At 39.4% G+C, this 25,667-nt stretch overlaps 1 protein-coding gene across 11 annotated transcripts in view; it reads left to right on the top strand.

Moving 5' to 3' along the window:
* Window positions 1-25,667, top strand: part of RALB (RAS like proto-oncogene B) — a 97,587-nt gene that overhangs the window by 46,221 nt on the left and 25,699 nt on the right. For 2 of the 11 annotated variants that reach the window (XM_020963102.2, XM_078146803.1), the window contains exon 1: window positions 7,489-7,682. The exons of 6 other annotated variants lie outside the window; for them this stretch is intronic. The gene's annotated coding sequence lies outside the window, so the exon portion shown is untranslated. Of the gene's footprint in view, window positions 1-7,488; window positions 7,683-18,986; window positions 19,128-25,226; window positions 25,240-25,667 lie in introns of those variants that run through there. 3 more of the 11 variants (XM_078146805.1, XM_078146800.1, XM_078146806.1) reach the window with 3 other exon arrangements.

Raw genomic sequence — 25,667 nt, 5'->3', positions numbered from 1 at the left:
AAAATATCTGGTTATCTTGCTACTCCAATAACTATTAAGTTGGAATGCTGAAATGAGTTTTAAAGTTTTTAGAGGGAGGGAGTGCTACAATAAACTTCCACAAGAAAATGGAGGGTTTCCCTTTGATGAGTCTATAACTAGGGCATTTGAGAGCATTGTCCTATTTGGAGAGTCCCACACTGCAAATGGCAGTCCTCTTTCCTATTATTGGTACTCCACTCAAAAAATATTCTTCCATATGGTCCTGAGCTGCCAGGTCAAGTCTGAGTAAAAGGCTTGGATTTATTATTGTGATTTTACATGTGACTATGCCATAGTCAGTTGGAGTTGGTGATTTCAAGAGCATCAGTGGGGCAGCTTGGTGGTGCTGTGGATAGAGCACTGGCCCTGAAGTCAGGAGGACCTGAGTTCAAATCGGGCCTCAGACCAAACACTTGACACTTACTAGCTGTTTGACCCTGGGCAAGTCACTTAACCCTAATTGCCTTACAAAAAAAAAAAAGAGAGCACCAGAGATGCTTGCCTACTCCTTGGAGGATGTTAAGACACCATTTCTTTATCTTGAAGCTCCCAGCTAAAATCCGAATACCCCTGGATGGAGTCATACTTTAAACTGTTGCTTCAACTTTGATTAACACAACCTCTTCTACAGAGCCCTGTACTGAAGAAGAAACAGGATTAAATAGAGGTCTTAAGGAACTCACAGTCTAGTAGGGGCACATGAAACATACCATCAACTATAATACAGAATAGAACCTAAAATATTTTAAACATTTATTTATTTATTTTTATGCATATTAATATCCTTTTCTCTCCCTGCCTCCTCCATCCCTTATTTAACAATAAGAAAAAAAAAAGAAAAAGAAAATACTCATATCAAATACCACATAGTCTAACAACAAAGATCCCCACATCCAAAAATGAATGTCTCATTCTGTGAGTCTGTCACCTCTCTGGCAGGAGATGAGTGGCCTATTTCATCTTCACTACTCTGGACTCATGGTTTATCATTGCATTGATCAGAGTTCCATAGTCTTTCACAGTTGTTTTTCTTTATATTGTCATTATCATTGTATAAATTGTTCTAATTTTGCTCATTTTGCTCTCCACTACTTTATAGAAGTCTTCTTGGTTTCCTCTCAAACTGTTCATTTCATCATTTCTTAAGGCACGATAATATTTCATTACATTCCTAAACTATAACTTGTTTAGCCATTTCTCAGTAAGTGGGCATCTTCTCGATTGCCAGTTTTTGGCTACTATGAAATTGCTGCTATAAAAATTTTTGTATATATGGGTCCTTTTCCTCTTTTTTTAAAAATCTCTTTGGGGGGTATAGGTCTGGTAGTTGAGTCAGAGAATATTTGTAATTTATTAACTTTGGGGGCATAGTTCCAAATTTGCTTTGCAGGATGACTGGGCCAATTTACAGTTCTGCCAACAGTGCAGAATAGAACTTGTTTAATGTATGGATAGCTAAAGTAGTGCAATGGATAGAGTGCTGGGACTGGAGTCAGGAAGACCTGAGTTCAAATTCAGCCTCAGATACTTACTGGTTGTGTGACTTTGGGCAAGTCGCTTAACCCTGTTTGCCTCAGTTTCCTCATCTGTAAGAAATGGCAAAGCCCTCCAGTATCTTTGCCAAGAAAACCCCAAAGGGATCATGAAGAGTCAGCTGTGACTAAAAAATAACAAGGATGTAAGACAGAGGTGTAGACTAAATCCTATGTAAGAGAGATGTATGGACTAAATCCTATTCCATGTCTAGGGAGAAGAATCAATGTGGACTGGGAAGATCTGAGAATACTTATTGTAGTAGATGGCATTTCAGCTGGATCTTTTAAAGGAAGTAGAATTTCAGTAGACCAGATATGGGAAAATCAATCATTGGACTGAACAATTTCCATATTTAGATTGATACATAAATTTCAGTTTTGATTTCTTAAAATATTCTAAGACTAGGGAGTATGTAGTATCTAGGACCCATTCCCTCTTACTATTCTCTAATTGTATCAGTGATATGGGACTGATCTCTCCTACAAGATTGTAAACTCCAGTGGGCAGGGCTGTGTCTTACCTAAACTTCAATTCTCCTTCACCCCCTAGCACAGTGTTTTGCCTGTAGTAGGTGGCTAATAAATGTTTGTTGAAGGAATTAATGAATGAGTGAATGTGAAAGAGTTTACAAATCCATTCCTGAGAGTGATTTTTGGTACACTGGACAGTGAGCCCAAAGACACGGGGCTTCATTAATGAATGAGAAAGATGAATAAGAATAGGGAGGTGAAGAGGAATGGAAGATGAACACTGATGACTTCACAGTTTTACCTATGGTAGACTGTTGTCATGTTCTCCAGATGATTAGAATAAATAGTATTCTTTGAGCATCCAGATAAGTTGGGCTCACCTTCCTCTTTAACCATCCTATGGACAGGTGTCAGATAGTGAAGGTATAGGACGCATAACATGAAATAAAGAGTAAGATTGGAGAACTATAAGTGGAGTACAGGGATCAATCATAGAATCATAGTATGTCAGAGGCCTGGAGGGAGCTTGGAGATCACATAAATTAAGATTTATTGACTGACTGATTTAGTATTTGTTAAGCACCTACTATGGGTAAGACAGTCAAATGCACACACTGTGAGTGATACAAATAAAAGACAGAAACTTGGCCAGGCCCTGGCTGATTAGAGGATAGAGAACTGAGAGCTACTCCCACAACCTCCTTTCAAGGAGAGTGCTTAGGTTATGCATTAAACCTACGTTAAACTAGGTTGTCAGGAGCAAATCACTTCTTCGTTTCTCACCTGGCTGCACTCCTCTGGACTTTCTCCACCCTCATCCCCCTTTCTCCTGCTGAATACCTCCCTACCCTGTTACTTTTCAGCTTTCTTTTGTGTGTTGTCTTTCTCCATTAGATTGTAAGCACCTTGAGGGCCGGACTGGACTGTCTTTTGCCATTTCTTGTATCCCAGCCCCAGGGCTTAGCACAGTGCCTGGCACATAGTAGGCACTTTATAAATGCTTATTGACTGACTTAACCCAACTCCTTCATTTTATAGAGGAGAAAACTGAGGTCCTAAAGAAATGAAGTGATTTGCTCAGGTTGACTCAGTGGCAGAGTTGGGACAATAGCTCCGTTTCCTTTCCATTATAACATACTATTCTAATAATTCATCAAACACCTCATATTCATTCATTCACTGAGCACCTCAGCACCAAGTTAGCTGTATACTACATAGTGTTAGGAACTAGTGATGCAAAGATAAAAGGAGAAACAATCCCTGCCCTCAGGCAGCCTACCTTTTATTAAAGCTATACGACAGATTCAATGGATGTAACAGATAAATAAATTCAATATAATTTTAGGAGAAAGAAAACATTAAAGAGTCAGAGATTATTTATTGCAGGCAAAACCAGGGACCTACTTTATTATAAGGACTGTTAAATATAAAAATATGGTGAATAACAATAATGAATGTGAATATATTAATGGATAATCATGAATGTGAATAATAGTCACTATATTTTTGTTCAGGTGGCTAGAAAATAAGATTGTATGACCATCAATTTTATTTAGGATAAATGTCTTCTGTTTACCCAGTTTGTAAGTCATTACATTATGCATTATGCATTGTGTTATCATACCAAAAATCCTAGCAAAATCTTTTCCCCAAACTAAAATTCTTTATTAATGAAAATCTGTTCCAAGAGTAACATATCAAGATTATTTTTACACACGATTAAAAAAATGGAAGTTGTTTACTCCAATGATGAAAATAATGGTTTAGCCTTATGGTAGGTACTATGGGATAAAAAAAATAGTAGTATAAAACATGATTTTTTTCCCTTAAAGATTTTGTTGCCTACTTAGCAAAGACAGGCCTCACATCCTTGAAACAGAGAACAATAGAAAAGAGTGATGAGAGATGGTTCTAGGTACTGAGCTGGGAGAGTAACAAGGGGGTAGGCAGAGTGTAGACCCTGCCACAGCTAGTTAGCAATCTGAAAAAAAAATGATCATTTTAAATCTTACTAAGGAAGGGTAAGAAATCACTTAAGAACACTATTGTTACTGGAAAATCTCAGTCTGCCTTTGAATTTGTTCAATTTGCTGTCTGAATCTCCCATTTGGCTTTGGCAATAGGGGCTTGGCTCACATATCTAAACTTGCTTTGGTTAAAATATTGCACAAAGGAAAAAAGTCTTAAATTTCCATTCTGGCTTTTGATTTTTTAAATAAACTATGGAGTTACAAACTTAAAAAAAATGATGGTGTTACAAAAGAGGCAGCAGGGTTTGTGCAAGTAACTCTAGATCTGCAGGCATAAGACCTGGGTTTGAATTCCTTTGAGCAAATCACTGAACTTTTTTGGGCTTCAGTTTTCTCACCTGTAAGAAGACCTGGAGTGGATGACTAGATGGCCTCTGGAGATATGGTTGAACTCTAAACTGCTCCTATTGTAAATAGAGAAGCTCTAGAACAGGGGTTCTTAACCTCTTTTTGTGTCATATACCCTCTTGGCAGTCTTCCTTCCTTCTACCCCCTCTTGGAATAATTTTAAAAATTTGTAACTGAATGATGTGCTAAATTTCAGTTGGAGGTTGGTGGAAAATAACAATGTAAAATTTTTCCCATCCAAGTTCATGGACCTCCTGAAACCTTCCATGGAATTCTTGGGGATCTTTGGACTCCAAGTTCAGAACTCCTGCTCTGAGGAGGAAATGTTTCTCTAACTTTAATTATTGTATCACCTTAAGTGGGGTCTTTTCTGGACACTGATGGAAGTCATTTAATCAGATATAGAATAATAAATATTTGGAGGCAAGGAGATCTTAATGGAAAGAACACTGGATATGGAATCACGACTTTGGACAATCTCCTTTCTGGGTCTTAGTTGCTTTGTCAGCAAAATGAGGAGCTTGAACTAGGTGATGTCTAAGGTTTTTTTCCAGTTCTAATATTCTCTATGGTGCTAGGAGTTTAAAAAAGGAATGTTACTTCCCACATACAAATATAAAATTGAACTTGGAGCCAGGAGATTTGGGTTCAGATCCTGCCTTACACACCTGCCATGACTGATCATGGGCTAACCTCAGCTTTTGAAAGCCTGAGTTTTCTTATCTGCAAAATAGACGTAATTATATCTGCACCAGCTGTTTCACAGGGTTGTTGAGGAAAGTACTGAGTATATCTTAATGTACTACATAAGAGTGAGTTTTTGCTATTATAATAGATGTACTAGTATATACATATAGCTATCCAGCTAATTATTAATGTTCTTTACATTAGTGAATGAGAATAGGGCTTCAAATCCTCCAAAACCCTATGGAATATAAAAATGAGCTATGAATTGGAAAAGGCATAGATTAGGGGGAGTGCATTGTAGGCAGCAGTTCAGTAGGTGAAGAGGCATGTAGATGAGATAGATTATCCTGTGGAGGGAAATTTGGATGGAATGTAGAGTATGTGAAGGGAAATAATGTGTAATATGTTGGTAAAGGTAGTCTGGGACCAGAACGTGAAGGCCTTTAAACAGCCAGAGAAAGAGTTCATACTTTATCTTAGAGGAGTTTCTTCAGCAGGGACGTTTCATGGTGATACCTGTATTTTAGGGAAATCATTTTGACATCTGTATGGAAGATGGACTGGAGAAGGGAAAGAGTAGTCAGAGAGACCACTTAGAAGGTTTTTGCAGTAGTCTAAGCAAGAGTTGGTAAAGGCTGAATTAGAATGGTGGCTAAATTAGGATAGATGGAGATTATGTGGCACAGTGGATCAAACCCAAGGCCTAGAGTCAGGAAGATCTGAGTTCAAATCTAGCCTCAGAGACCACTAGCTGTATGACCTTGGGCAAATCACTTAACTCAGTTTCTTCAACTGTAAAATGGGGATAACAGCACCTACCTTCCAAGGTTGTTGTGAGGATCAAATCAAAGAATATTTGTATAGCATAAATATAGTTGAACTCATAGGAGCTGGTGAAATCACTAAGAAAGAAAATATATACATATAGAATAGAGGGCCCAGGGGCAGAGTTCAAGTTCTAGGTGTACTAGTAGAGACCTGGGCTATAGACTTGGCTCAGTCACTTACCCTAAGGCACCCTACTTTAACTCACTTCACCCTCAACCTCAGAGCAGGGATTAGGCTTGTTTTGTTTGCCTCTGGAGGGCAGATGGAATTTCAGAGAAGCAAATATAGGCTTGATGCAAGGAAAAATTTCCTTAAAGTGGAATGGGATGCTTCAGAGAGTAGTGACCTCTTGACCCAATGCCTGCTATCTTGTAGAGGGACCATACCCTTTTCAGGTATGGTCTCTGGGGTACTCTACTGAGTAACATTCCAATTAATTCCACCATTAGATGATCCTAGCACTTGAGAGTAACATGTAGATAGAATCAGGAAGACTGGGATTCTGGCCCGGAGCACATACTGGCATTGATAACCTAATTCCTAACATAACTTCAGTGCCTGCCCCTCCACCCCCCAATCAATTCTGAAAGCTTATTTCTTATTACAGGGCTATTTAGATTGCCATGTGCATAGATTTCAGGGGGTCCATGAACTTGAATATGAAAAAAAAAATTACACCTTTATTTTCACTAACCTTTAACTGAAATTTACCATTTCCTCAAATAATTTATAAGCCTTACTCTGACAAAGGGGTTAAGAACCCCTGGTGGCGGCTACCTAAAGAGAAAGTACTTAAACACTGAGTTCCCTACCCCAGTGAAATATCAGAGATTTTTTTTTAATCGCAATGCTTGGAACATAGGAGGCTCTTAAATTCTTGATTAACTGACTCAAAGCTTGGGAGACCCTGCTTTATTGAGAAACCTTGCTTTTGGGACCCTGCTCCACTGATCGACTCAAAGCTCGCGGACCCGTATGAGTGTCCTTGCTATTTTCGCTAGGATATAAGCCCTGGACCCTTAGGCTGGGAGAGGACTTGGCAGTGACTTAGGTCCAACCCTGTCATTTTGCAGATGAGGACAAATGACAGGAGAATCGACTCGCTCAAACCCGGAGCGCTCGAGTCAGGCGTCCACTCGCAGCTGCGCTCCGGGCACGCTTTCCGGGCTGGTTTAAATGCATCTTTTACGTCCCGGTTCTGCGGGTTTCTCCTGACTCTGCAGATTTTTCCTTCTGGCCTAAGCCCGGCTCAGGGCCTGCCCCGCCCCCGCCACCTTCCCCAGCCCCTCGCCCCCCGGCTCTCTCCGCAGCCTCAAGCCCTGGGGAAGGAGGGAGGAGGGGAGGAGGGCTGGGGAGCGCCAGCCCGACTCGGGCCGGCTTCCCCAGAGCTCCCGCCTCCTCCTTATCCCTCGTGACTTCTAGGCACCGCCCCGCCCCTCGCTCGCGATTGGCTGCTGGGCCCGAGGGGGTGGTAACGGAACCGCGCTCGGAGCGCGCGTTCCCGAGACCCGCTGGGTTGCCTCGGCGACGGGCGGGGGCGCGCCTCCGGGAGCGTGCCTGGGTGGCTCAATGACAATACTGAGGAGGCGGCAGTGGCGGCGGCGGAGGGTGGCCCGGCTCCCGGCGGGGGAGGAGGAAGGAGAAATTTAAAAGCGTCCGGGAGTAAGAGAGGGTGGATCGGGGCTGGGAAGAAGAAGAAGAAGAAGAAGAAGAAAAAGAAGAAGAAAAGGAGGAGGAGGGGGCCGGCCGCTCTCAGGTCCAGGTAACGGCCGAAGCGGGGGCGCTGAGGGGGAGCCGGGTGCGGGGCGGGCCTGCAGGGCTTCGGGCGTGGCCCCTCCCCTCCCCTTCCCTCTTCCTCTTCTCTCTCCCCCTCCCCACTGTAGGGGGCGGGGGACTGGCTCTAAGGCCGGCTGCCCCCAGTCCCCGCCCCGCCGCGGAGAGAAGAAGCGGCGGAGAGAGTGGGGGGGCGTCTGCTCCATTTCTCCTGCTCCCCCCCCCCCCATGCTGTGAGGCTCCAGGCCCATTAGAGGCTCTCTTCTGTCTCCCAGAGTGAAACTTCAAAAGCTGGGATTCTTAATAGGACCGAAGCTCCCGTGTCCTTCCCTGCCCACCCCTCCCAGCCTTCAGGCTGGGCGTCTCCCCCAGCCCAGCTCCTTAGTCACCTGTACCTGGCAGATGCTGGTTGGCCCAGTCAGTTGAAACCCTGCAGAAAAGGGAGTGTGTCGTTACGCCCATGGACAGGGTGAAGGCCCTCGGTCCCCCAGGTCTCGCCTCTTCTCTCCCCCTATAGAAAGCATCCACCCTTTGTATAATATGCATCTCTTAGTGATCCCTTCTCCCCCCCTCACCTCGTCAACCCGCTCCCCAGAAGTGCTAAGACTTTAACTTCCTACCTCTCTTAAAGGAAGGCCTCCGCTGAGTGTGATCCCCTTCCTCATTCCCACAGCTGGTGTCACGTTCAGAGTTCATATGCTTTCCGAGTTGTGCAAAGTTCTCCGTGTGCTCTGTGCAAGCGTCAGTACACAGTGAAGCATCTTTGGTTTGGGTGATGGACCCGAGACAAATTGTCTCCTTCAGATCTGTGCCCTCTCCGTTTGGGATCCTTGTTACCTAGATTCCTAGCACCCCACGTGTGGCATTTTGCTTTCATTCATTAATCACACATTACCCAGCTATACACTAAAAGAGTTTCATTTTGGCAAGCTTCATGTTCTGTGTTTGTGATGCAGGCAAGAGCTGTGTTATTGCCAATCCTCCAGATGTTTCTAGGTGGAATGCCATACGCTTAAAGTTATGTTTGATAAAATATTAAACAGATTGGTATTGAGATAAGTGAGATCTGACATTCCAGGTCAGTTGTAGCCAGTCTTTGGAAAATATTGAAGTTGGAATTTATTGGAAAAGGTGAAAATTAAAAATTTATCAAGCAGGAATTTTGAGGAGAGGAAGTTAGCCAGCTTTTAAGAACTTTTTGATGCCTGTTTAATGTTTAAGCTGATTGATGCTACTTAATGGGCTATTAATCTGCTTGAATTGATGTCCTTTGATTTGACCTCTGCAGTTTTGCTGCAAAGAGCTTTCAATCTACTTTTTAAAGTCATTTATTTTTAGTATAACTTTAGGGCCAGGTAAGTATTGCCCGGCTGTTCAGAGGAGTAGTGTGTATCTTGGCCATGTAAATAATTTTGGAATATCTGAGACTCTGGGCCATGCTGTCAAGATTTTTATGTTAAGAAAACTGATAAAAAAAAAAGAATGTTTAAGTAGAGGTTCAAAGTGGAAAGATTGTGGATGGGAAGTAGAGGGCAGCAGTGGAAAAAACTTGCCTTTAGGAGAACTGAGTTTGAATCCAGGTTTCATCACTTACTCTTTGGGCAAGTCATGTAACCTCTTGGGGACTCCAGTTCCTCCTCCATGATGTGGGGATGATCGTTGTATTCACTACTTCAAATGTGTTATAAGAAATTTTGTAAATTTTAAAACCTAAATATGAGTTTGTGATATGCAGTTAAATTCTTTAGCTTGGCCTTTAAAGTTCTTTGCACACTGACTCCATCCTACCTTTCCAACCTTATTTTACATCATCTTACATTACATTGTAACTGGCTAATCTTGTACTCCCCCTTTTGTTTCAGTGCCTTTGCACAGACCATTTCTCCTGCTGGGAAAGCAGCCCTTCCTCCTAAGGATTCTTTGACTCCTTAGCTTCTTACAAGGCTCAGGTACCACTGAAACCTTGCCCATAGTTGTTAGCTTTTGCTAATAGTTTGTAATATGCTTTTCTTCCTCAAGTTATCTTGTATTTATTTACCTGAGCATCTCCCCCAGCCCAGCTCCTTAGTCACCTGTACCTGGCAGATGCAGGTTGGCCCAGTCAGTTGAAACCCTGCAGAAAAGGGAGTGTGTCGTTCCACCCATGGGTAGGGTGAAGGCCCTCGGTCCCCAGGTCTCGCCTCTTCCCTCCCCCTATAGAAAGCATCCACCCTTTGTATAATATGCATCTCTTAGTACCCCCCCCCAAAGTAAGCTCTTTGAAAGCAACCACTAGGTTTTGTTTGCTTCTGCTTTAGTACAATCCCTTGCTCGTAGTAGAATTGAGTTGGTCTGGGAGCATTCTGCTGGCTCTACCACCAGAATTGTGAATTTTCTTATGGCTTTAGTTCTACACTTGACAAGTGTAGAAGTGGTGTTATGTTCAAGAAACTTTATGCCATAACTAATGGTCATAAATTTGAAATTGGAACAATCGTTTGCATTCTGTCACAAACCTTTATGTAACAGTAATAAGGAATTGAATTGAATTCATTGAGAAGCAGCTGTAGTCTCCTTGCATAGCTAGATTTTAAGCCTACTTAATTTTTATGACATAGAGACCACTTTCAAACTGATTTCTGACTCCCCTCTGTTGTGTGTATATAGTAGGGCAAATGCTTGAATGCATATTTCAGGGGAGAATCTAGCAGTTCAGGGCCGGAGGTGGGGATTACTACAAATTGCTATGCTTTAGGATTTATTTTACAAAAAATATTTAATCTACATCATCTGCTTTCTGACTGGGAAATACAGGAGCTAAGTAGGAGGGGAAAAGTTGGCCCAAACTATCCAAGGTAGGGCTACTCATTCAGAGATCATGAAGTAGCCTTCGTGGCTCAGTTTGGGAACCAGTTTGGGAACTCAGTTTGGTGGTAGTGGTCTCTCAGCCTGATTCCAAATAACTGTGTAGCCTAGAACTGACTGGCAAGTATAAATGATCTCTGATCATAAATTTTGCTGGGATGGTAGGTGCCATTAATGAACTCCACAGTTATGGTATCTGGAACACATGTATATATTTATGCCTTCCTAGAAATACATATTATAAGAATTGGTGACTAGATGTGTTGGGTGAGATTGGGGAGCGAATATGTATTTGTATTATTAAATGGATGAGGGAATAGACTGGATATGAGATAATAAATGCCTCAGAAGGAAGATGATTAGGTTGTTAGTAGAAACACAGGATGACAGTTGTTTCTTAACTTCAGATTGAACACAACAGTTGTATGGTGCCCAGCTATTAACAGTTTTCTTGAGTGATCTTCATCAAGGTTTGAAACTCTAGAAGCTTTTTTAGATTTTCCTTTAAAAACAACAACAACAAACCAGCAGAATGCAAAGGTGTTGTTCCACATTTGCTATTAAATTATTTTGTATTTTTTTCAGTGAAACCTGCACAGAATTATAATTTGAGATTGCTATATATTCCTAGCCTATTAGATGAAAAAGTTGGCGTTGATTTTAAAAAATATATCAAATAAAATTATTGCAATTGAAATAATGGTAAACTTTTTCATCATAAGTATCAAATCTTCAAATAAAAATGAAAAATTAATACTGTTTTAAAGAAATCTGATATAAACCCTATGTATTAATGTTGTTGTTCAGTCATGTGTCTTTGTGACCCCATATGGAGTTTTCTTGGCAAAGATATTGGAGTGAGTATGAAAAAAGTATAGATATATATACATATATATATGTGTATGTGTGTATATATACACACATACACATATATATCATCAAACATATTTAAATTAGACCAGGACCAATCAACTGACAAGCATTTATTAAACCCTTACTATGTGCCAGGTACTGTACTAACACTGGAGATATAAAGAAAAAGCAAAAATAGTGCCTATTCTCAAGGAACTTAAATTCAAATGAAAGTGAAAACATGTACATACATATGCATATACATGTATAAACAGACAAAATGGATAAAAGGTAACTTTAGAGGGGAAGATACTAGCAGTTAGGGTGCTTGGAAAAGTACTGTTGCAGAAGATAGCACTTGATCTGGTGCTTGAAGGGAGCCGCGGATATAAGAGATTGGGAGATGAGAAGATAGCAATCAAATATTCCAGGCATGGGGACCAGCCAGTGTAAAGGTTTGAAGGTTAGGAGATGGAATTTGAGGAGCAGCAAGAAAGGAGTAATATGTAATAGTGGAAAGATAGGAAAAGGCCAGGTTATGAAAAGCTTTAAATGCCAAACAGAAGAGTTTACACTTGCTCCTAGAGATAGGCGGTGGGAGTCAGTGGAATTTATTGAGTAGGGCAGTGACGTGGTCTCTAGAAAATGAATTTGGCAAATGTGTGGAGGACAGATTGGAGGAGGGAGAGATGAGGCAGGACTGGAAGGAAGATGATGAGGGCGTGGACTAGGGTGGTGCCTGTGTTACTGGAGAGAAGGGAACGTACAGGAGCGCTTCTTTTAGACTCATTAGTTTGTCACATACGGTTTTTAAAATTGATTGTTTTTATAAAATTTAGGGTTAAAAGGACAGAGATGGAAAGAACTTTAGAAATCATTTAGCCTAACCCATCTTTCCTTTTAATAGCATAATCGATGGAGTTGGAAAGGAGCCCATAGGCTATCTAGAACAACCCCTTTTATTTTGTGCATGCCTTTGGAGGTTGTTACTTGCCCAAGGTCGCATAGTGAGTAAGCATCATCTTTGAGACTTTTGAATTCAGGGCCTCTGACTCCTAGGCAGTGCTTTTTTCACTTCCCATACCTTTCTCTCCACTGCCTTCAATTTTGCATGTAAAGAAACTGAAGCCCAGACACAGTGACATGCACAAGGTTACACAGGTAATATAGGTAACACTGTTGAGATTCATATTCAGGTCCTCTGACTCTAAATTCTGTCTTTCTACTACTATGTGATGTTTTCTTTATCACATTTCCCCTTGTATCCTGAAGGATATATTTGGCAGTTATTTCCTAACATTTTCAACGGAGTCTTTATTTTTGTTGTTGTTTAGTCATTTCAGTTGTGTCTAACTCTCTGTGACCCCATTTGGGGCTTTCTTGGCAAAGTAACTGGAATGGTTTGTCGTTTCCTTCTCTTGATCATTTTACAAATGAGAAAACTGAGGCACACAGGGATAAATGATGTGGCCAGTGTCACACAGCTAGTAAATGTCTGAGGCTGGATTTGAACTGAGGTCTTCCAGACTCCAGGCCCAGGGCTTTATCCACTGGGCCACCCAGCTGCTCTCTCTCAACAGAGTATATTGTACATCTAAAGAAGATAACCCTTAAACCAGCACTGCAAAGTTGAAGGAAAATTTAGTCCTGCTTGGTCATTGGCATTTTACCTGGTGTGCCTTACAGGTAGTAAGTCCTTGATAAGTATCAATTGCTATTTTTTGTTTAGCCCAGATATTTTTGTACTTTTTGCCCTGACCTACATGTGTTTTCATTATTAGTAAGGTTATTGTAAAGAATTAAAGCAGAGCTGGAATTTTGACTGCGCTAGTGCTTTTAATGTATGTGCTTTGCAGCTTAGCATTTTTTTGTTTATGGATTCTAGCACCAGATGCTAAAATGATTCAGTTAAATAGTCAGATGTGCAGTAGCTTTGGAGCTTTAAAAATTGAGCTTAATTTTAATATTTATGGGATCACTAGAATTAGATATTTAGGGTTTCCTACCATCTAAACAAGTTGGTAAAAAGAGTAATACCAAAAGGATTTACTTGAAGGGTTTTAAACTGTTAATCTTCAGTGTTATTTGAAAAGTAGTAGTTGGCAAAGTGGCATACTTCACTCTTGGGGAACAAAAACTTCCTTTTGACCTTTTATCTTGTAACAGTAAATTTTTACTTTACCAGTCTTTCTCCTTTTTTGCCTCTTAAAAGCTGTTGGAAACTACAGCAATGCCTCAATTAACAAATCCTTTGGGAATGAAGATTTAACTCAATCATAAATTCTGTGTGTTTGTGACCAGTGACAGGAAGACTTTCTACCACTGTTTCTTTTTCTTCCTCCTCTGTGGAAGGTAAACTAGGCCCATTTTCAGTCAAATTGGGAATGTATTAAAATTTGCCTAGTTTTCCTTTTCCCCATTTGGTGCTGTCCAGCTCCTACTATTTCAGGTGCTCTGAGGGTCCACTTGTTTTTTCATTATCACATTTTCCCTAAACTAGTTGTATTTGTTCCTAAGTCTTTATATTAAATTAAGTTTAACTAGAGTTATGAAAGGGGGAGGTAAGAGTAAAGGGGTTCAAGGGGCAGCTAGGTGGCGCAGCGGATAGAACACCCGCCTTGGAGTCAGGAGGATCTGAGGTCAAATCTGGCTTAGACCAGACACTTGACACTTACTGGCTGTCTGATTGTAGGCAAGTCACTTAGCCCCAATTGCCTAAAAACCAAAACCAAAAACAAAAAAGAGTAAAGGGATTCAGTTTTAAAATTTACCTCTCTTGATTCTGCCATGCAAGTTGTTGAACATTTATTCTAAGCACCTCTGTACTGTGTCTGTACTGTGTACACCTATCCTTGAGGCCACAAATGAATAAATTCTGGTAGTGTACTTGGTATTGTGTTCCTAGATATTTTTATATCATAATAAACAAACAACTCACATTAAATGCTTTTACAGTTTTTAAAGTGCTTTTTGACTCATAATCCTGTATGGTAGTTAGCATAAGTATTATTATTCTTGTACAGGGCATGAAAAAATCAGATGTCAGTCAGTAATTTGTTGCTGATTGATTATACTTTTAGTAGAGATTAGAGTTTTCCGTGTGTTACCTCAACCAACATTTGTGTTTTATATTTTTTATTTCACTGTGGAATTCCATTAAAGGAATTTTATGCATCAGTATGCAGATGATCGGGTTTGGGGATGGGATAAGAAGGATTACTGCTAATTTTGGTCCTGAAGATAAACTTTTCCTAATTCTTTGAAGTTCTCCTTACTTTCCCAACTGCCCCTGGTTCCTGGTAGGATATGTTGGTTGTAGTTTTTTTTTCTTTTGGGGCAGGGGGATAAGGTGGGAAAAACCTTTTTGGCACTGACTTCTTTTATGTAAATTTTTAGATTTTTCTAAAGGTCCTAAATCAATTTCTAAACTCTCATTCTTTTTGTGAAAAACTTTTCATATTCCATAGGAGAAATAACCTTTCTTTCCAAAATCATTTTGTTAAATATGAAAAGCATACGTATCTGATCCTGAAAGTGTGGAAATATTTTTGCAAAGCACAAACTGGGGAGGGGTAATTAACATTTTGAAAGGCATTGATAATTAGTGATTTCCTGTATTAAAGAGCATGTAGGCAATTGGTTGGTGCAGTAAATCTCTGAGCCTGGAGTCAGGAAAACCACAATTCAGATGTAGCCTTTGACATTTATCAGCTGTGTAACCCTAGGCAAATCACTTAATTTCTGTTTGCCTCATTTTCCTCATCTGTGAAGGATAATAATAGCATTTACCTCCCAGGGTTGTTGTGGTGATCAAATGAGATTTTTTAAGAATTAGTTTATTTTGAATTATCAACAATCATTTCTATAAGCTTTTGAGTTTAAAATTTTTTTTTTCTTTTTGCTAGGCAATTGGGGTTAAGTGCCTTGCCCACGGTTACACAGCTAGTAAATGTTATGTGTTGTGTGTCTGAGGCCAGATTTGAACTCAGGTCCTCCTGACTCCAAGGCCAGATCTCTATCCACTGTGCCACCTAGCTGCCCCGAGTTTTAAATTTTTCTCCCCCTTCCTCCCCTCCTCATTTCCCAAAACAGTGAGCAATCTGATATAGGCTATACATATACATTGCTATTAAACATATTTTCACATTGGTGATGTTGTAAGTAAGAATTAGAATTAATAGGAGAAACCACCAGAAAGGAAACAAAACACAACAGAAGAAAAAAAATAGCAAATAGTATGCTTCAATCTACATTCAAACTCCATAGTTCTTTCTTTGGATGTGGATAGCATTTTCAATCATGAGGCTTTTTTTTTTATTTAGGCAGTTGGGGTTAAGTGACTTGCCCAAGGTCACATAGCTAGTGTCAAGTATTTAGTCCGAGGCTGGATTTGAACTCAGGTACTCCTGACTTCAGGGTGCTCTATCCACTGCGCCACCTAGCTACCCCTCATCATGAGGCCGTTGGCAATATCTTAGATCCTTGTATTGCTGAGAAAGGTTAGGTCTATCAGTATTAGTCATCGCACAATATGGCTGTTACTGTGTATAACATTCTGCAGGTTCTGCTCACTCTCAGCATCAGACCATACAAGTCTTTCCAGGTTTTTCTGAAGTAAGCCTTTTCATCATTTCTTATAGCACAGTAGTATTCCATTACATTCATATACCACAGCTTGTTCAGCCATTCCCCAATTGATGGGCATCTTCTCAATTTCCAATTCTTTGCCACCACAAAAAGAGCTGCTATAAATATTTTTGTACTTTGTGGGTCCTTTTCCCATTTGTATTATCTCTTTGAGATATAGCCCTAGAAGTGCTATTGCTGGGTCAAAGGGTATGCACATTTTTATAGCTCTTTGGGCATAGTTCCAAATTGCTCTCCAAAATGGTTGGATCATTTCACAACTCCACCAACAATGCATTAGTGTTCCAATTTTCCCACATCTTCTCCAACATCTGTCATTGTCCTGTTGGCCAATCTGATAGGTGTGATGTGGTACCTCAGAGTTGTTTTGATTTGCTTTTCTCTAATCAATAGTGATTTAGAGCATTTTTTCATGTGACTATAGATGGTTTTAATGTCTTCATCTGAGAACTACCTGTTTGTATCCTTTGACCATTTATCAATTGGGGAATGACTTGTATTCTTATAAATTTCACTTAATTCTCTGTATATTTTAGAAATGAGGCCCTTATCAGAGAGACTGGTTATAAAAATTCTTTCCTAGTTTTCTACTTTCCTTCTAATCTTGGTTTCATTGGCTTTGTTTGTGCAAAAACTTTTCAATTTAATATAATCAAAGTTATCTACTTTGCATTTCATAATGTCCTCTATCTCCTTTTTGGTCATGAATTCTTCTGTTCTCCATAAATCTGATAGGTAAACTATTCCTTGCTCTCCCAGTTTGCTTATAGTATCAGCCTTTATATCTAAATTATGAACCCCAAATGAGATATTTCTTAGCACTTAGCATAGTGCCTGACACATAGTAGGTGCTACCTAAATGCTTGTTCTGTTTCCCTTCTCTTATCTAAATTAAGTTAAACTTGACTGGGGCAGTTTTATCTCAGACTGCTATATTCATTTAAGAAGCTCAGAATAAAGTATTTTGAGAAATGTTATTTCTGGGGGAAATGGAAATATATTCTTTTCAGGCATTTGCTTGAGCAAAAAGAAGTGGTAAAGTGAGGTGTTGACTCATCTAATTTCAGAAAAACAGGAATTTTAGGCTCAGTTATAAAGACTCTATAAACTATTGGCTAGTATGCTTAACATTAATTGCTGGCAAAATTCTTGAACATATAATTAAAGGTTTGGCTAGTGAGCATCTAGAAAAGAAAACAATGAGTGCAAAAAGTCAGCATGGCTTAGGTCTCTTAATCCAGCCTCCTTACGTGCCAGATGAAACTGAGAACCACAGGAGTGAAGTGACTTGCCAAAGGTTGAACAGGAAGAAAGTAGCAGAACCAGGATTGGAACCTAGGCCTTTTGATTCACTCCAGGGCTACTTTCACTGGATGGTCATACCAGACTTTTCCCCTTTTTAACAGTTACTAACTGGTAGATCAGGGGAATTTTGTAGATAGCAGTTAGGTATCACAGTGGATAGAATGCTGTACCTAGCGTGGGGAAGACACTACCTGTGTGAGCCTGAACAAGTCATTTAGCCTCTCTCAGCCTCAGTTTCCTCATCTGTAACATGAGGTTAATAATGGTGCCTACCTCTCAAGGTTATTGTGAGAATAAAATGAGATATTTGCAAAGCGTTTTGCAAACCTTAAAGCATTAAATAAATTCTAGCTATTACTAGCTATTTTTATATTTAAGTTTACCTAGATTTTAGCAGAACAGTGGACAGACTCTTGCATACTCTTTCTATGGTAAAGATAGTAAGGAACACTGGCTCTGGATTTAAAGACCCTGGGTTCAAACCCCAGCTTTGTCACTTTACCTCCCTGGGTCTCAGTTTCTTCATCTCTAAAATGGAGTTGGACTAGATAGATGGCCTTTGAGGTCCTTTCCAGCTTTAAATTTATGATACTGTGATTCTTTGAGGGCTAGAAAATAGTCTAGTTAGCTGGCTTCTGAACTGGTAGAATGACTGGACCCAAGAAGTAGTTAATAATGGTTCTGTGTCAGTTTGGAAGGGTCTTATGGAATGCCTCAGGGATCTTTGTTTGACCCATCTGCTGTCTAATATTTTTATCAATGACTTGGAAAAAGTATAGATGATATATTTATCAAATTTCTAGATGTTACAAAGCTAAATAAGATACTCAGCTCCTTGTATGACAGAATCCCAAAGTGTTTCTAGAAGCTATAATGTACTTGTACTGAGTCTAATAAAATGAAATTTAATAGGAATGGATATAAAATCTTATACTTTTGTTAAATCAATTTCTGAAACACAGTTAGGAAGCATAGATAGATATCAGTTGGCAACTGAGAAAGCTAATTCATTCTTAGGCTGTAGTGAGAGAGGCATAGTGTTCTAGACTAATAGAGATGATACTGTCACCTCCTACATGGTATCTTCTCTAATAAAATGTAAATTCTTTGAGATCAGTGACTGTTTTGTTTTTATCTATGCATCCACAATTCCTGGCACAGAACAGGCACTTAATAAATACTTGTTTGATATGGCTCTATACTTTGTCCTGTTTAGTTCACATCTGGAATATTTTAAGTGTGTGTGTATATATGTGTGTGTGTGTGTATGTGTATATATATGTTTATATATTATATTTTGGTGCTATATTTTAGGAAGAACATTAATAAGGTGGAGAATGTCCAGAGGAAGGCAGCCGTGATAGTCAAGAACTTAAATGAAACTCTGTGAGAATTGGTGGAAAGAACTGGGGATATTTAGTGTGTTAAAAAGAAGACTTAGCAGGGATATGGTAGTCACTTTTAAGGATTTAAAAGGCTATACTGTGGAGAAAGGATTGAACTTGTTCTGCTTAATGTTAGAGAGCAGACCCACGAACTTTGGGTGGATGATGGAGTGGAAGCAACTGCCTCAGGAGGTATTTGTTCTCTTTTATTAGAGGTTTTCAAGTAAATGCCAATGGCCATTTGTTGGTTTCTTCTTTAGGTACAAGTTGCACTAGATGTCCTCAGACAACACAGCCTAGTCTATTTTAAAGATTCTGTGTTTATGAAGAACTGAAAGGACATTATTGATCACATATAATTACAAGAATTGGAGATTATCCTTTTAACCTTCATTTTACAGGTAAAGAAACTGATGAATAAATAATTAACCTCAGATTGTAAGTAATACAACATGTATTTTAATGAAGGTCACTGGGGAAACTGAGCTAATTCAGATTTTCTGTTTGCCAGATAGTGGCAGCCTACTTGAAGGAGAATGCAGAGAGGAAACATTTTTTATTTTTTTCTTATGTCAATTTGTGGGAGAGGCTGAACTGTAAGTGGGGAAAAATACTTGAATAAGTAAAATGATTGGTTTTATTTAGTTCGCATTGTGAATACTGTTGCAGGTTTGCTGTGCTTTAATAAAATCTGATTAAGAAAATGCTTTAAAAATTAGATTAAGAAGTGATTATTTTAATTTGGAGAGGCAACATTAAAATTCATTTGTCACTTGACTCTCAGCATGATATATTCTAGTATAATTTTAGTGTACTTATTAATGTACTTGCAAAGTCAGTTGCCAATTTAGATAAAGTCCTAAGGACACCCTTTATTTTGCTTTATTAAAAAGGCCCACTGATCTTCTGCAAGAACTTAGTGATGAGGCATTGACTATGGGACAGGTGTTATTTAACCTGATCCAAAAGCCACAAAATGTAAACTGGATCATGCCTAAGTTCCTAGACTGTCAAGAAAATATTCCTTCTTTTTCCAAAGGGACTGATATAGTCCTTTGTGGCTCAGGGGCACCAGAAGAGCCCACTTTCTCCTTTTTCTCCTCCCCCTACCTGGACTTAGCCCAGATGACTTACAGACCATCAGTAGGTATAGATTTGGATTGTTCTTTAGTGAATATGATTCTTGCAGAAATTGCAAGTGATGAAGTGGTCTTTTGAGTGCCATCAAGAACAAAGTCCTAACCTATTCCTAACCTATTCCATCTCTTTTCATCATTGTATCTGGCATTGACTTCTCAGTCAGAGCTTGTAAGGACCATGTGAAGTTGTTAGCATTTTCCAGCTTTCTAATGCAAATCCAGCTAGCTGTGCAAAGAACACTGAATTTGTAGTCAGAGAATCTCAGTTTGAACCCAGGCTGTTCTGCTATAAGCTTGGGACAATTCATTTAAACCTTTATGGGCTACAATTTCCTTATCTGTGATATTGAGAGGGTTGGAATAGATAAACTCTTAAATTACCTTTCATTTCTAAATCCTATAATCTATTAGCTGTATGGTCATAGGTTAGTCATTTAACCTTTCTGAGGCGCAAATTCCACTTCAATAAAATGGGAATAATACTTTACAGGGTTGTCTTGAGGAAAGCACTTTGTAAAATGTAAAGCAGTATGCCAGGGTGAGTTTTAAATCAATAGATAAGTTTCACCAAAGATGAATTTACGCAGCACTTAGTGAATTTGTCCTAGTATTTCAGAGATTGACAACAGCATTGAACTTCATTTTGGGTCTGGGCATGCCAGGAGCCACATAAAATGTTCCATTGGCATGCAAGGAGAAAAATGAGAACTTCTGTTTATATTTATTATACTTTTTATTTAAAAAATAAGAAATTTAGTTTGACTAGTATTTAATCTAAAATTTAGATGCTCAGAGTGAGTAAGGTAATTATAGGGTCATGTATGGTTTTCAGGGCATCCTGCGGAAAGGCTGAGTGTTCCACAGTGTGGAAGGGTTCAGTCATTTACTTGCTTTCAGTATATTGTGCATATTACAGTTTATATATGTGTCTGGCTAAGTGGGGTTTTGGATTACATAATCTAATTTTAACTAAATTCACTCTTAAAGGATACAACAGCTAAAAAAATTTCTGGCAAAGAAACTGAATGGATTGTGATACTAATACTGACACTTTTTGCTAGCTACATTACAAGTAAAAACAGTGACTATCTAATTATACCTGACAACTTGAAATTGTTAAGATTATTTGAAATACTGCTTCACACCCACTGTTATTAATGATGTACCTCACCTTAAGTGTGTATATGTTGTGTTTTGAGATATTAACTAGTGATAGAATGAAGCCACCAGGATTACCAAGGCATTTAGAAACTAAGTTTTTGTTGCCAAAAATATGTGACATTTGTGAAAACTTTCATATCCGCACACTTAACTTGGAAACAAAAGTTTTTAACCTGTTTAAAATTAATCTTCCAAAAGAAGAGTTTCAGTGGGTTAATTAACTTGTTAAAACTATAATGCTGATTAGCTTCCAAAAACAACTGATTGACATCTGGCAAAATGAAAATCAGCTAGCCAGATTTCAACAAAAACTTATGCGTAATTGGTGGATGGGATTGAAAAATTAGTGTCATGATTTAATAAGTACACTGATGTACTTCTTCCATTTGAATCTACATTTTTTTGGTAATATCTTTTTCAACAGTTACAGATTAAGCATTTATGACTTTATCTGCTTACTTTGTGTCTGGTACTGAGCTAATGCACAGGTGTAAATACAAATTAACAGTTACAGATAAAGCATTTATGACTTTATCTGATTACTTTGTGTCTGGTACTATGCTAATACACGGGTATAAATACAAATTAACAATAACAAAATAACAAATTAACAATCCCTGCTTCTAGGAGTTTATATTCCAGTGGGAGAAGAAAGCGTAGAAAGTATGTCAGTTTGTTCACAGTAGAATGGCAGGATAGATTATCAACTCCCTTCCCCATCCCCCCCATTTCTGTTGAAATCCATCATCCTTTTAGTTGTCCTGTTTTGCAACCTTAGTTATCTTTAACTCTTCCTTCTCCCTTAATCTTGATGTCTTAGCTCACTAGCCCCATAAATGTTTTCCTTGCCTAAGGTTTCTCTCTTTCTTCAATACAAGCCACCAAGATGATTCTATTAAAGCACGATCTGACTGTGTGGGACAGTGACCACTGAAATCAAGAGTTTGGAGTCTGAATCAGAGATCAGAAAAGGTCTTTATTCTTTCTCATGAGAAAGGGCACAGCCCTTGTGGCTACTCAAGCAACAGCAGCCAGGGAGTGCGAAACTGGCTGTGAGAAGCAAAGTTTTATAGCCCTATTGCATGCCCCCTCCCACTCTCTTACCCTCTTTCCCCCATTGGCTGGGTACTTAAGGCGTACAATCTAAACGCGGCAACTAATACTCAAAAGAAGCAAACATACCCATATTTAGGAACTAGATGTATGTGTGCTCCAGGAAGCAGGAGTGACCAGGAACTTCCTGTGCTGACGTGGCTTTTTGACAAAGGTGAAACTCAACTCGGAGCTTAGGCCTGAGGAAACTGCACTTCAGGCCATCTCTCACATGACAATATCACTTCCCTGCTCTAGAAGCTCCAGTGGCTCCCTATTGCCTCTAGGATCAAATGAAAATTCCCTAGCTTTTAAAGAGCTTTGTATTCTGACTCAAACCTACACTTGTCGGTTTATTTTTTGTTACTCTTCTTCATGCATTCTGCATTCCAGCCAAACTTGCTAATATACAACATTATTTCTCTGCATTGGCTGTCACCCATGTCTGGAATGCATTCCCTTCTTCTGTTGTGTAAAACCATTCTCAGATTTCTTCAATGCTTAACTCAAGTGCTTCCTCCTATAAGAAGTGTGTTCTGATTTGCCTCCTTCCCCTGAGTTACTAATGTTCTTCCTTTTTTCTTTGAAATAACTTCATATTTTATACTTATTTAAGTATGCATTTTACATTTACTTATTTTTCTGTGCATAAATTGTGTGCCTCCCCCCCCCAATAGAATGTAAGTTCCTTGAGGACAGAGACATTTGGCTTTTATTTCGTAAATCCATGGCCTGACACAGTACTTGGCACAAAGTGTAGATGCCATATAAATGCTTATTGAATGCAATAATAAAGGTGGCATTTTCTCTACCAAATCAAATCCTTTTCTATAATTAGGGAACAAACAATGGGATCTTATGTTCTCTGCATCTTTCAGTCAGTTATGTCATTATAAAGATGTAGTTTGCTGTATCATTGTAAAAGCCTTGTGTTCCCTTCTCAAAACCATATCAAGGATACAAATATAGATATTCTTAGAGGTTTTGTGAAAAGAGGCTAAGTAGGTACTTCATGAAATGAGTTGAAAGGGGTTGGTACAGGCCGGTGGGCCATTTTGTATTTTTGTAGCTAGCCTTTTAGGGTTGATCCTTCCCATTTTTAGCTAGGCAAGCTGGAAAATAGTCTACTGTAGGGACTATATTTGAAGCCTTTAAAGGATGGTAGACTGCTAGATTCTTGCATTTTTGTTCATGTGCCACAGTGAAGCCATTAGAGTAAGACTTTGTGGAGATTATGTTTTGGATTGAGTTGCGAGTCTAAAGCATTTTTAAAAATCTGAAATATGAAACTATAAAATATTGAATTGGTCACCAGATAGTGAATATTTTGGTTATAGCAACCCATGAAACATCCATTTTCTGGCAGAAACATTTCTGTCTTTCTGGTCACCCAGGTTTGCAACTTCAGAGCAACCTTCAACTCCCCATTCACTCTTACCCTCCTCCTTCATCTCCCATATCTATCTAATCAGTTAGTCTCCTAATTTGTTTCTGTTACCTCCATAGCATCTCTGACATCCATCCCGTCATCTCTACTCACATGGCCACCACCCTGGTTCAGTTCCTCATTGCTTTTTACCTAGAGTGTGGCAGTAGCTTTGAAAGTTGGACTTTCTGCCTTTAGCCCCTTTGTTTTCCAGTTCATCCTCTTCTGGGCAACCAAGGTGATATATTCCTAAAGTGCAGGTCTGACCGTGTCAGTATCCTGCTTAATTAAAATTCCAGTGGTTCTCCTTTGATTTTTAGCATCAAATACAGACGCCTGTGTTTGGTGTTTAAAGCCCTTTACAACTTGGCTCCAACTTAACTTGGCCAGGCCAATTACACATTATGCCTTTTCACAAATGCCACAGTCCAGCTAAACTGGCTTTCTTACTCTTCTTCACATGAGACACTCCTTTAATCTCAGTGCCTTTCCACAAACTGTCACTGATGTCTGGAATGTACTGCCTCCTTATCTCTACCTCCAAGAATCCTTAGTTTCCTTCAGAGCTCAAGTCAGACCACTTTTACAGGAGACCGTCTCTTTTTTTCCCTCCTTCTCCCTTCCATTACCTTATATATCTTTTTAATATACTTATGTTTGTACTTTTTAATCTTTCCTGATAGAATGCAGACTCCTTAGGGGTAGGGATTATTTAATATTTGTCTTAGTATCCCTAGGGTCTTGCACAAGGGTGGGGAACTTTTGACCCTGAGGCCACATGTGGCCCTCTAGGTCCTCAAGTGAGGCCCCTTGGATTCTGGTCAAAGGATTCAGTTGGGTTCTGGGCTTCAAGTCCATTATCTCTCTGACAAGAGATGGAAGGCATGAAGTCATTATTGATCTTTGCTTTAATCGGAGTTCTGAAGATTTTCAGACTTGTTTTCCTTTATATTATTTTGGTTGTTGTGGAAATTGTTCTCCTGCCTCGGCTCATTTCATTCTGCTCTAGTTCATGTAAGTCTTCTCATGTGTGGTAGGAACCTGTCTGCTTTGTAGGCTAGGCTAGGCTAGCTTGTCCTTTAACGGGATGGAAAACTGTACTCAAGAGTTCATTGGCTCACTTCTGGCCATTGTCATAGCTTCCTGGTGGCTAAGCATAAAAGCCAGACCACAAGGATAAAGTTTCCCTTCCTTCAGGCTACTAGCTGACCTCCATGGCCCACATAAATGCAGGAGAATTGTACCCAACCAAATCCTTGCTGAATATTCTTTCCTTGCTGGGTTAAATAAATATTTCTTTTGCTATTAGTTTATGAGTGTTTCATTTCGTTACAGTTCTGAACCTGAAGTACCAGACTAGCCTGAGTCAGGCCTGGCATAGCAGCACCATTTATTACAGAGTGATAATATTTCATTAATCCATATGTCACAATTTTTTTAGTCGTTCCTCACTTGGTAGAAAGAGGAAGGAAACAAACATTTGTCAGGTGCCAAGTATGTGCCAAGTACTGTGCTAAGCACTTTTACAAATATTATCTCTTTTGACCCTCACAACAATGGTGCAAGGTAGGTGTATCATGATCCCCATTTTACAACTGAGGAAACTGAGGCACAGAAATTTTAAATGACTTACCTAGGGTCACCAGGACCCAGACTGCTCAGCTAATAAGTATCTAAGGCCAGATTTGAACTCAGGTCTCCCAGACTTCAGGCCCAGCTCACTGTGCCATCAAGTTGATGGACACCCATTTTTACCCAGTTCTTTGTTACAATAAAAGGAGCTGTTTAAAGATGTTTGTATACACAGGTTCTTTTCCTCTGTCTTTGAGCTCTTTGGCATATATACTTAGTAAGAATATAGCTGGGTCGTAGGGTATATACAGTTTGGTGATTTGGTGATCCAAATTGTTTTCTAGAGTGGTTGCACCATAGTTCTACCAACTCTATGTTAGTGTACCCAGCCCCTCCAACAGTCCTCATTTTCCACTTGTCATCTTTGCCAGTATGATGAATGTGAGGTAGAATCTCATAATTGTTTTCAATTTGTAATCTTCATTGAGCCATCCTCTTACACCCTAGCCTGCACCTTCGATGTGGCATACTAAGGTTTTGTCTCTGGATCC

This window comes from Phascolarctos cinereus, unplaced genomic scaffold (genome assembly GCF_003287225.1).
Source record: "Phascolarctos cinereus isolate Bilbo 61053 unplaced genomic scaffold, phaCin_HiC Scaffold_726;HRSCAF=1367, whole genome shotgun sequence".
Lineage (NCBI taxonomy): Eukaryota > Metazoa > Chordata > Mammalia > Diprotodontia > Phascolarctidae > Phascolarctos > Phascolarctos cinereus.
This window is presented reverse-complemented; position numbering and strand designations above follow the sequence as displayed.